At 45.4% G+C, this 9,554-nt stretch overlaps 1 long non-coding RNA gene across 1 annotated transcript; it reads right to left on the bottom strand.

Annotated features, from left to right (window-relative positions):
• Positions 1-2,405: 2,405 nt before the first annotated feature.
• On the bottom strand, positions 2,406-9,270 carry LOC125940257 (uncharacterized). Its single transcript, XR_007463482.1, has 2 exons — positions 9,158-9,270; positions 2,406-2,690 (listed from the first exon to the last, which is right to left on the bottom strand). It is a non-coding gene; the product is annotated as an uncharacterized LOC125940257 (long non-coding RNA).
• Between the last annotated feature and the right edge of the window lie 284 nt (positions 9,271-9,554).

Here is a 9,554-nt window from a genome sequence, read left to right as displayed (position 1 = left end):
CGCCGATATATTGCTTCTTAGAGAAGGAACGCTCAAGCATACGAGTATAAATTACATCGGATGTAGTGCAAGTAAGGCTAGTTTTAACTTCATGTGTGAAGCTATTTGCGATGCTTTTAATTTTAAGGTCACTTTGGAGGTGCATGCAGGTTTTGCACTTGGGGCGAGAACATGCTTGTATCACGGGGGAATGATGTTGGCTGACTTTGGCATGCACTAACATGTCAAGTTTTTGTTGTGGCGATAGGTAACCCTTGGTACATCCGGCAACGCTTTTCTCAGACGCTCGTTACTTGATAATATCAGGGGGTATTTTCGTAGCATGTTGTTTATTATGTTTGGGAGGTCATTAGAATATTTTGTTATAAAGGCTGGTGGTCTATCAGATTCTGGTGTAGGTTGTTTCTTAGCTGATGCCGATTGCCTCTCTAATCTTGGCGCCAAGTCATAAGCCTGGTCGAGAGGAATTGGTGGATGATTTCGCTTCGCTAGCGGTACTTTAAGGTAATTTAGGTGGTGGATATAATCGTTGTAATCGCTACAGATTCTTCTTATTCGTTTCGCTTGTCCGACAAAAATTCCTCGCTTGCAATGTCGTGGGTGATGACTGGTATAGTCTAAATACTGCTGGCTATCCGTAGGCTTCCGGTAAAGTGTTATTCTCAGTTTTTCATTAACTATGTAAACCCTCGTGTCCAGGAAGTTGATCTGACTAGGAGATTGGTGAGCAGTATACTTAATACTCGGGTGAAAGTGGTTGAAATGGCTAATTAGGTTGGTTACTTTTCGAGGGACATCTGCCTATTTGTCTGCCTGTATGCCAGTGGCTCTAATCGTTTTCCCACCAACTTTGTTCACTAGGTAGTCCATGGTGTAATGGTTACAGCGTCGCGCTGCTGGAAGGCGGGATCCGGGTTCGAAATGAATCGTCTGGCCAACTTGGGTCAAGTGTATGTGACATTGGGTATTTGCCGCTAATCAGTTAACCGTCTCGCGCCAACTTTTGCTTCAGGGCATGTGCCACTGCTGATGCGGCGCTGTTCCATGAACCCTACTGACCCTAACTTGGCTAAGTTAGGGTCAATAGGTTTCTTTAAGTTAGGGTCAATAGTCCTTTAACACCAACTTGGGTCACTGGGTTTGTGCCACTACCTATGTGCCACAACGTATGGGCCGCTTATCAATACACTAATTTCACGCCGACTTATGTTAGGATATGCACAACTGCTGATGGGGAGCTCTTTCATGAGCTCCATTACCTCTACATGGATCTCCGCGAATGTGAAACTAGGTATGGGCCACACTTCAATTAACCGTTTTAACGCCAACTTACCACAGCAAATATTTTATTATTTGGTGCGTATGAATTAGGCACAAGCCATGGGCTAATTATTACTGCTATACACAAGTTCATTGAAGCGTCAGGAAGAATTCGCTGGTAGGGTAACGACTGTGGGACACTTTCATTTTGTCCTAAATTTGTGTATAGGCCTTCTAGAAATTTATTATTAGCAATTAGTTGCCGAATGCGTCGTTTTGGAAGTATGACTTCACCCCCTTTTGCTACTTTCTCAGAAGCACTTTTCAATCAACCCAGTGTGGCCAATCCCTCCTGTGGGTACGAGCAATGTCTTGAGGCAACGACAACTTGGGTCACTTTGTATGTGCCACTGCGTATGCGTCATAACGTTTGTGGCGTTCATCAATAAAGCTTTTTCCTGCCAACTTGGGTCACTGCGCCTGTGTGACGGGGTAGGTGTCGCTATTAAATAAATGTTTTTGACGCCAACATGGGTGACTGGGTACGTGCCTCTGCGCATGTGCTGCTCTGCAACGGCAAAAATGTCATCCATGTTTTTCTGGCGGTGGGAGGAGTCGAACACGCCTCGTAAATATTGAAACAATCTTGTCTGAACGTATGTTCAGACACGCGCCACCCGGGGAATTTGCTACGGCAGCGCTAGACGGCAAAGCAAGTCTAGAGAGAAGGGCGAGAGAGTACCCCGTTTGGATACACGCCTTATACAGGACACATTTTGGCGGCTCGAATAGGGCATAACGATACACTTCTTCAGTGCTAATCGCAGTCACGTCAACATTTATCGTGACACTAGTTATGACGGATTTTTTCATCACGCTGTGGTAATGGCGAACGGGAGATGATGACGTGATTTGTCGTCATCGATGTCACAAAATTATCATTTTTGTCGTCCTTCCACAGTCGTTGTCACCGCAAGGCTGTGGGGAGATGGATGGACATAGCCAATCCATTTTCGAGCACACAAAACAGACTAGGTGGCTCGAACATGGCTGACCAATAGATTGTTACTAGATATTGGTCGTCGACACAGCAGTGAATGTGAATGCACTCTAATGAAAGTAATCACAAAGAAATTTATTTACCGCGGTCGGCTTTCAGCGGGTGCCCAGAAAATCTACAAGCTATGCTCTACAGCACTCCGACGTATTAAAGATGTTCCTGGTTCATGGCAGATTTATGTTACTGAGGTCTAAGCCACATTCACGCCGGGCCAGGTGCATTACTTGAGGCATACTGTCACAGCAGTGCTCACATTCGGTGCGAGAATCAAAACCAGGCCGCTTGGATATAAACTCATATACCTCCAGACAGTCGATATAGGCGCTGCCATACATGTTTTCTAATTGCCACAAGAAAAAAATGGGTTTATCTGAAATGAAAGGAAATGAAAAAAAAATCATAATGTACTCCAAGTAACAAAACAATGCATCCAAAATAGAATATTCCATAAATGTGTTACCCTATTCTTCGTAACCATACGTTTGTATTGTGCCCGATAAACGTGACGGATCATTCTCTAATGGTCCTTTATCTCCATATACCTAAAATTTGCTCATTGGTACCTCAAGGAGGCCGTGAAGCAAATATTTTTCATAATATCAAGCGCCTGTTTTGCCATATCTGAACAAAACTTCGCTGGACAATTTGAAAGCTTGCATGGCTTACACAATTCTCTCAAAAGTTGGCAAGCCTACTTGATAGCAATGTCAAAAGGGACGTGAACGTCCAAAGAAGAGCATTGATCACGTTGGGCGTTGTTGAAGAGTCAGACAGTTAATGTTCAGAAAGAATTGTGATGTTGCCCATACTCAAATTTTATTGTCACTCTTGCCCATTTGAATGCTGAAATGTCACGAAGGGTGAAAATAACGGTATGTTATACAGCTGGTACACACTGGTGATTCTCCATAGCTCCTGCGGCCCCATTGCCTCTTCCGACGTCTTACATACGGCTCCGCTAGAACCGACCTTGCTAGTACAGACAAGGGAGCGGCAGGGAAATACATTTAATGGACAACACGCGCTGAAACTTGACGATCAAAAACGAACGCAATAACACATGCACTTGCAAGCGGAGTAAACAGTTTTCAGTAGCACATACTGCAATTTTCAATTGGGAGCACTCATATTGAAACAAAAGTGTCCAGCTTGCGACTTGCCAGGGCATCGGCGTGCTAGAACGTAGGAGCACATGCGGTTCTTTCTGCGCACGTCGTGAAAAGCTTAACACTTCGCTGGACACATCGAGCTGCAAACGTTGATACGAGCGCCTGCGTGTTATGAATTCAGCCTCTCGGCGAATTTTTGCTGATTGTCTAACGGACGGTATCACCATATTTTATTTGCACACGACCAGTCGAATAAGCATGCTGGCCAACAATGAATTCCGCAAAGGTGGCTGCATGCGCATTACATTTTACTGCGATAGCGTATAGAAGATGAATAGTGGTCTGAAAACACTCAAGTCCCTATATAGGAAAAGTACCGCCATCTACTCTTTCCTCTGCCACCTCCTCTCCTAAAGCGCTTGCTTTTTTCTTTACTTTTTGCTTGCGAAAGCCAAGTCGACGGTGGCGCACCTAGAAAGTCCACGTTGAAGCTTTCAGGCCGGGCGCGCGCTGCCGCCGCCGGCGGCGACTGCGGCTGCGCAGAGGACTTTCAACATGACTCTGAGGCGGAACAAAAGAAAATATAAAGAAGTGAAAAGCGCGCGCTATCATCGTCCAATCGGAGATGCAGCAGAGAGAGAAGCGGCGTTTATCAAAGGATGGTGGTACTTTTCTTATATAGGGACTTTAGAAAACACTGGCTGCGTGCGCCCTCTTCGTTGGGACGTAACTGTGAAACGCCTGTATCAAAGTTTACTAGAAGGGGTTAGTGTGTTGAGGGGCGGCATGCGCCATGCATTGCCGTGAGACAGCAAGTACTGCACTTGGATGCCAGCCCTAGCGACCGCAGCGCCGCCGCTATCATCCGTCGATTCGTCGCCAATTCCTGCTGTTCTCCGTTGTGCTGGTTGCCCACCGCTAGCGCGTACGTCAAAGTTTGTGATGCTCGTGATTTTTCTCTTGTAGTTTATGTAGTTGAAAGGACGAATTGTATAAAGGCTTGATTTTCTCTGAGGCATTCGAGTTTGAAATATACACAGTGGTTGTCAGCGCAATATAAGGAGCCGAATGCGTCTGAATAATTACATAACCATTGAAATAATTTTATATCCAACTTTGAAATAACTCAAACAATGAAAAGTTATGAATAATAAATAGTTAGATCAATGAATATTTCTATGTAATTGTACTCTCGGTTGGCATTACCATTCTGCCTAAATAATTGAGCAATTAGGTAAATAATCACTGTGTATTTAATTACTTTTGCTGTGTCCAATAGAACGTTGATCGTGTGATTTTTAGAAATGAAGTGGGCTGTACTGTGAGACCACGATGTTTTAGCGCCCGTTAATCGGCGTGTCGATGACACAAAACTATGCCTCTCCGTGACAAAAGGTGACACAGAATTTAGATCAAAGGTATGAGCAAATTTTATGTCTCTTCAGCGGTGACAGCAGTCATCCCGAAGAAAGACACACGCGCACATACTTTTATTTTGATCGGCGGTCGTGATCAGCGGCATGTCTTGATCAGCCACCCCCTCCGTAATGCCCAGAGGGCGTAAAAGGGGGGGGGGGGCGACAGGACAATCCCTGGACATGAAGGTGATTGTTGCACTTTTGTGTCTACAATAGCCCCGCCGAGATGATTTCCGAGGCACCTAACATGCAGGTATAATGTACTTGATTATGGGGTACTGTGTTCAGGGAAAACTCACGGCCGTTATTAAACGGTTATTCACGGCTCTTATTAAAATATTCAAGTATTGTTTGAATGATGTCTGCATACATGGAAGTTGGTTATCATTAATAATGTTTATGTGTGACACGTAATTGTAAGAATTGTAAATATTTGCACGACCACAGTTGTTCTTTGTGTATTTCCAATAAGTTTCCTAACGGATCCTGGTCAGCCAGGATGCCATCGAAGCAAGAACGTCCGAGCTTTAAGCTTGTGGGCTGTTTGGTTTTCCATTATGACCGTGTATCACAGCGCGTACAAATCATGGAGAAAAGAAGGAACACGGCTGCACACACGAAGCGCTCTGCGTGTGTAACCATGGCTCTTCCTTTTTACATGTTTTTTTTACAATCAATGCTACGCGTTCATGATGATGTGTTAGCATTGACGTGCTAGCACTTCAAAAGCAGAGTCTTAAGCGCGATATATGCAAAGCGCCGTAGCACATCGGAAGCTGTATATGACGCAACAGCTCATGCTGTGATGACACCATCGCGTGGCTTTCGACATCAAGTGTGACAGCCGTGAGCGCTCCCTGAACACAGTACCCCATAATCAAGTACATTATACCTGCATGTTAGGTGCCTCGGAAAATGAAATCGTTGGTTTTCATTTGAACTTTGTCTTCTTTTGAACTTTGTTTTAGTGGACTACTGTCAAGTGTCTTCTTGTGTATTTGATCCGCGCCCTGTTTCATTTTTATATCTACTATTATTGCTCGTATATTTATTTGTCGCCATCGTTGTGCAATATTATGTTCAGGTGTGTTTGTTTTATTGCGATAGCAATTATATGGACACTTCAACCGGATTTCTGCCGTCGTCGTCGCCGTCGCCGTGAGGTTCCCTATACATAAAATCATCGCCGCGCGCCGTATGCCCTAGCGGAAGCGTGCGGTGACGCGCGCTATCACGGAGAGCGAACGCACTCAATCACCCACGCGCAAGCAAGGAAGCGGGAAGCCAGCGCCGGAGGGAGCGCAAGGGGTGGGGGCGCACTTCTACTCTGCCAACAACCGCGCTCGTCGCTCGCTCGCCCGCAGCGTCTCTTATCTCCACACGGCTCTGACCTTTATGCGCCGTGCATTCGCCGCTCAGTTTCCGTTGAAGCGACAGACCGCACGTACCTTCGCCCGCTGCGCGGCGTATGCGCTCGCTGCCAGCGTTTTGACAGTCGTTGGCTGCAGTCATTCAGTGTGATGTATTCATGTTTGTTTGTGCGCGCTCACACCACGCTTGTTCATTCAGTTAGTAATAGTCGGGCCACATTTTCCAACGCACGCTACACATGCAATGCTGCCCAGATCGGCAGTGCAGCACTACAGGTGTGTCCCTTCGCACGCGCTGCCCACGGTAAGCGCTTCTCATCAACACCACCGTTTCACACGCGCCTTCTCGTGGTCATCGAGTCTCTCTTCATGTCGGTCTACTTACGCCGCAGCACACCTGCTTACTTAATCAGCTCATGTTTACTACAATACATATTGCTACCAAAGCCGCTCACCTTACTTCGTATGACATTGCTGTGTTGCAATCGCATTCATTGCTTCGCCCTTAGGGCGAAACTGTGACATTTTTTCTTCTGTTCTTTTATTGTTGTATTTTATTCATTTGTGTATCGTTGTCAGTCGATAAATATCTTGTTTCTTATTTTTTTTACTCCCGACCCTGACTCTTTCATTGTGTTCGCTTGAGTACGGAACGAGCAACCGGCTTCTATACCCCGTCGATCGACTTCACGCCGACGGCGAACGGGTGACAGCCGTGACACATTTATGTCGTGTGCTAAACTGCTTCCCTGGTAATCCAGCTTCATAAGCAGTGGAATGTCGCGTGATTTTTTTCATTTGATATTTGTGTTATTTGTTTTGGTTTGGTTATATATTGTACCCACCCCCTCTGTAACGCCCTCTGGGCCTTGAGGTTGCATTAATAAATAAAAACATAAACAATCTACGAAGCCACGTGCGCTGGCTTTTGCTACCTTGAATATCTGTGAGGACGGCATTCTCAGAGGTCCCCGTACTGCTTTTATAAGGGAACCTTCCCAGAGCCTCCTCTCGCGGTTATGTGTGCTTTGAACCTAGCTATGCACCGAATTAGCTGATTCACTCTCGAATATGCGACTGAAGTAGTCTCTAAAATAACATTACATTACAACCCCCCAGACCATTTGCGTCCACGAAAAATAATTGTGACTCAGGCAAAAAATTGAAGTTTTGGTGTTAGTGTTGTTGGTCAAAACTGATCAAAGCGTCATGCACGCCACTCTTGAGCACTGTGGTTGCTCCGTCCGCATCATGCTGACTTTGAGTGCGAGTACCAAAACGGCGACAACGAAATCATGCGTGCATGCATGCCCTGTGAAAATGTAGGACAAACGCCGCTTATAGTCATGATGAAGTGGGTGGAGGAAATAGTTCAATAGTTGTACTACAAAATGCGTTCAGACCAAGCAGACGCTTTGATTACGAAATGAATTCTGTGGTTTTGCGTGCCAAAACCACGATTTTATTTTGAGGAACACCGTAGTGGGGGACTCCCGATTAATTTTGACCACCAAGGGAATCTTTAACGGGCCCACAATGCAAGGGACAGGGGCATTTTTGCATTTCACTCCCATCAAAATGCGGCCGCCGCGGCCGGTATTTGATCCCGCGACCTCGTGCTTAGCTGCACCACACCATGGGCGCTAAGCTACGGGGCTAGTAGCTTAGATTATCGTATAACTTAGTGCAATACTAATCCATCGCAATAAACTTTACGGTAGCATTTCTAGATAATAAAGGAGCTTGTGACAACGTCGGCAGGAAATTGCTATGGGATACCTTCAAACAAGAGGGCATATATGATAATTTCCTGGAGTTGCTGAGGGAAATATATATCAACAGCCAAAGACAAATTGTACGGGATGGCAGTAAATATACAGAAATAGAGGAAATTCACTGACCACTAAAGCGAGCATACCCTCCGTCTCAGTAGCACACCCAGGATCTCTGCCGGGGGGGGGGGGGGGGGGGGACTTGACAGTGAATTGGACTCAAAGGATGGACATACAAAGAGAAATGAAAATTTTATAAATACGGCCAAAAAAGACGACAGAAATACTGCGCGTGGGCGCAGAGGGTAGTGCCTTCCTATTGGAGGCCAGAGCTAGATCCATGAGGACACAGCATACCAGAACAATAAGTCGTAACAGGATGCGGCACAGGTCTGAAGCTGAGTCTGAAAAGCGACTCAGCACGTATTAATGGAATGCCAGCACATACATTAGGCAATAATCGTAGGGCAACGTCCACATTTCTGAAGAGCTGATTCAAGGCGAATGGAAAAAAAAACATTGGTCAGCAGTGGAGATTAGCAATGTACTGTTAAAGTATTGGTGGGGGGAAAATGTGCAGAAACTTTCTACGATGATTCTCATTACAAGCGAACACCCAAACGAACGAACTAACGTTGTCCTTGCCGAGCCTGGCGACCGACCATACGCCATTGTCGAACCCCTAAATTGGACGAAAGATGCAAGGAGAATTATTGCCTTCAAAAACAGGGAAGATACTGATAGAACTGGAGGGGCTACGTTCACAGTCGGCTATAGTATTGAGTTAACTATGACATAGAAATAGAGGTTTTATTAACGAGAGCAAGGAAAGATAAGCAAAGTATTACATTGCTAAGCATGCTTATAAGATTTCGACCTCATTTCGATGGGGGCGAAATGCGAAAACACTCGTGTACTTAGATTCAGGTGCACGTTAAAGAACCCCAGGTGGTCCAAATTTCCGGAGTCCCCCACTACGGCATGCCTCACAATCAGATCGTAGTTTTGGCACGTAAAACCCCATAATTTAATTTAATAAGATCTGATTAGTTCAAAAAGGCTGCAGATGAAATATTCAACAAATCAGCACCTTGTCAGAAAGTTCCGAGTTGTTAAATACCAGAACCAATTAACTGACTTGCACACATTTAACAGCACAGCGACTTACCACTGAATGCCGTTTTGTCGTCTCGCACAATGATGCAGCTCTCCGTGACGAAGATAACAGTGTAGCTTCGATCCACATGCGGAGGAAGGCTACCGTTACCTGCAAAAGTGAGAACATCTTGCATCTTCCTGGCCTAAAATGCCTAACATACCTAATAAAACAAAGCAGTGGAGGCGACAATGCCTTCTTGCCGGTTTCTGTCCTGATCCTTGCGTCTCTTACTCATGTGATGTGTCATTTTATTCGTAAACGTAACGGACTGTGTGGCTTGATGAACATGACTTTTGTACAAGGGTACTCGTGACAAACAAGTCTCGAAAAGTTGCACTGTCTGTTTGAAATGTGCTCAGGAAGCAGAGGTGGTCTTAGATAAGTAAACATAGGGCACTCACAAGCC

This window comes from Dermacentor silvarum, chromosome 9 (genome assembly GCF_013339745.2).
Source record: "Dermacentor silvarum isolate Dsil-2018 chromosome 9, BIME_Dsil_1.4, whole genome shotgun sequence".
Classification (NCBI taxonomy): Eukaryota; Metazoa; Arthropoda; class Arachnida; order Ixodida; family Ixodidae; genus Dermacentor; species Dermacentor silvarum.
Note: the sequence above shows the minus strand (reverse complement) of the source record. Positions and strands in the feature narration are given on the sequence as shown.